The sequence below is a fragment of the Chelonoidis abingdonii genome, chromosome 3 (assembly GCF_003597395.2).
Source record: "Chelonoidis abingdonii isolate Lonesome George chromosome 3, CheloAbing_2.0, whole genome shotgun sequence".
Classification (NCBI taxonomy): Eukaryota; Metazoa; Chordata; order Testudines; family Testudinidae; genus Chelonoidis; species Chelonoidis abingdonii.
Genome location: NC_133771.1, coordinates 38,378,093 through 38,381,466, shown reverse-complemented (window position 1 = coordinate 38,381,466; position 3,374 = coordinate 38,378,093).

Sequence of the window (3,374 nt, the reverse complement as noted above, 5' to 3'; positions counted from 1 at the left end):
GGCTTTATATATGTTGGCTGATTTCTTGTAGGCATGGCAACAGAAGAGGGTCTTGAGAAGGAATTTGAAGGAAAAGAGGATACTTAATCTTACAGATGAGGACCAGGAAAGTGATGGACACAAAGGACAACAAAGGGCTAGACTGACCTTTGGTCTGACCCAGCATGTCTATTCTTATGTTCTGATGCAACATAGGATGAGCAAAGGCGTGGTTGGGAAAGTCTACTCTTTTTATTTTTGTGATAAAACAATAGAAAATATTGTAATGTCTGTAAAATAAAACTGAGGGTTTCTCTCTCACCCTCCATTAATTCTTAAGGTCAAAGCATTACATAGAAAATATACAAAAACAATAAAAGTTCCCACACACTTACTAAAAGCTTATTAGAGGTCACCCCTAGCCTCACCATAGGGCTCTACTAGGTATCAGTCTTTCCAATCCTTCAGCAAGGTTTGGAGACCCCATAGGACCTATAGTCCTGTCATTTTCTTACATCAGAAAGAAGGCACTAAGTCAGTTTCAGCTCAACCTTTTTATGCCCAAAACCTCTTCGTCTGTTGGTCACTGGAAAACCAAGTTTGGACCAACATATTCAAGCCTTCCCGGGAGTAGTACCTCTCTGGAAGCGTTTACAACCTGAGTGATTTACCATCATCATCTCCTACTGTTCTTAGTTCCAAGCTGTGGCAAAACCTCTCCCCCAGCCCTATATTTGTTGCATGCAATTGCTGCCCCACAGCTATAGATATACCATATTGCATGTAGTTGCAATATCTGTCACTAAAACTGCCAAACGTGTATCAATAGATATTCTTTCCAGCCTCCCCATAGCTCTGGGCAGGTATATGTTTTACACAGCATATGCTCCTTAATATACTTGTGTATGTTGGGGGTAGGGGACATAACCACTTCTATCTATAATACAACTGGTGCATATTCATTTATAATCAGTTTCCATATTCTAAAGGGCCCCAGGGGATAAATAGTGGAGAAAAACTACACAATACTGGCTAGAATATTTTCATCCCCCATAAAAAGCATTCTTTCCATCCCCCAAGACAACCCCAATTGTTTTTCTGTAGGTATATTTTTATGCTAATCCCTATAAAAAAAAGACGAGCCAAACTAGGGAAAATTCACTGCAGTGCTCCCAGAAAGAGCTGTAATCCTGATAACAGCAGACTACCAGCCTCGTTAAAGATATGAGTAAGTGATTTAGTTTGGTTTTCAGAATATAGCAAAAAAATTTAAACGCATATGATTTGTAGGGTTGTAAAGTTATATTACTGAGAAGAAGCCTTAAAGCATTCACTAGATGCAGACATCCTAAATCAGGAGTTGGCAACCTTTCAGAAGTGCTGTGCCGAGTCTTATTCACTCTAATTTAAGGTTTCGTGTGCCAGTAATACATTTTAATGTTTTTAGAAGGTCTCTTTCTGTAAGTCTATAATATATAACTAAACTATTGTTGTAAGTAAAGTTAAATAAGGTTTTTAAAACGTTTAAGAAGCTTCATTTAAAATTAAATTAAAATCCAGAGCCCTCTAGATAGGTGGTCAGGACCCGGGCAGTGTGAGTGCCACTGAAAATCAGCTCGTGTGCCGCCTTCGGCATGCGTGCCATAGGTTGTCTACCCCTATCCTAAATGTATGTAGCCATTACGTATCTGGCTTTTTAACACAAGTTTCTTATTTGCTTTGCTGCAGGATCTAAAGAAGGAGGTTCAATTTATAGCTCCTGAGCTACATGCAGCTCTCTAGTTACTCTTGTAGATTACGCATATTTGATCAATGCTGTGCTCTGCCTGTTACCAGGCTGAATACCAGAGCTCCAGTCACAGGAGCACTCCCATCCCTGCCTGGCATACAGCATAGATTATTAAGAAAATGAACTGGTGTGTGGGAGCTGAAGAGATTTCCTTTCCACCATACTCAGGCCAGGAGAGGAGGGAAGGGAGGGTAGAGGTGTTGCATGAAATTGAGCAACAGAAGCCACAAAATAACAGTGAAACAGGCTGATAGTAGAAGAAATACCTGCCTCAGGATATTGTGTCAATAGGTGAAACCATTACAACTCCATGACTCAGCATATTTGTATATTCACGTGCATCATGACGCAAACACTGTGCCCTGATCACTTGGTTACTCTGTATGATTCCATTTGGTAATGAAATTATCCACCAGCCCTTCAAGCTTGAGTAGGACTTCTCTAGTAATTTATTTAGCTCTCATTAATTTCAATAAGGATAACATTCTTCTTCTGCTTAGTGGATTTTGACACAGACTTTTGTGCTCAATAATCTTTTAAACATTTGAGGTTGCCACTTATCAATATTCATATAGGTATTTAATGACGACACATTCAATCTAACAAGTTTTTTGTCACATATCACATTCCTTCCAGTGGGTGATAAAATGAATGGAATGAAATCTGCAATGTACTAATTGTTACAGAATATGTGTAGAGCCCTGCCTGGATACAAAATTTGTATCCACATTCGATCTGCGATTTGCAAAAATAATCCTCGGATATCTGGATATATTCCTCGGATATATTCATCCATGTAAAGCGGATATCCGCAGATTTGCAGGACGTCAGATATTAAATTTGGATCTGCATTCATCTGCCAGTCGCAAAAATGGTCCATGATATCTGCAGATATGCAGGGTTCTGTGTACACGAGAGACCTTCAGAAGGCTACAAACTGATTCTCTCTCTGCTGGATAGTCTATGATGCCATAGTCCTGAATATGCAATGTTACAATCTGTTTCCAGGAAATAAGTGTCAGAACTGTCCAGAAAGGTTGATAAAGAAACTAGTTCCACCAGCTTTTTGATACTTTGCTCTAATCACTATAATAAAACTATGAAATATTCCCAACATTTTAGAAAGTCTCACTAAAAATGTACTAATTCAGTATAAAGCAAGACTTCTGTGTTTTTCTGTACACTATATGATCATTTAAAGAGTGACTAGGCAGTGGTTAAAGCAGGGAACTCGGAGTCAGAACTCCAGTTGGAGGCAGACTGAGTTCAATGACACTATGACAATTTACACCAGCTGAGGATATGCTCTCTGAGCTCTAGTCTCAGCTAAACCTCTGACTTGCTCTGTAACCTTGGGCAAGTCACTTAATGTCTTCTGGACCTCAAATTACTCATCCGTATAATAAGCACAACTTGCAAGGGGGGTTCAAGACTATTTCTGTAAAGTGTTTTTAGGTCCTATAATGACAGGGCACTATAGCAGCTGTGATACAGCATGGCCAGAGGGCAGCCTAAGAGTGTTAGCAGGGGGCCTTATTCCCTGCCAAGGGAGGAAGGTTTGCTTTAGATTAACTAGAACAGCTGTGGCCAATTAGAGCACCTGACT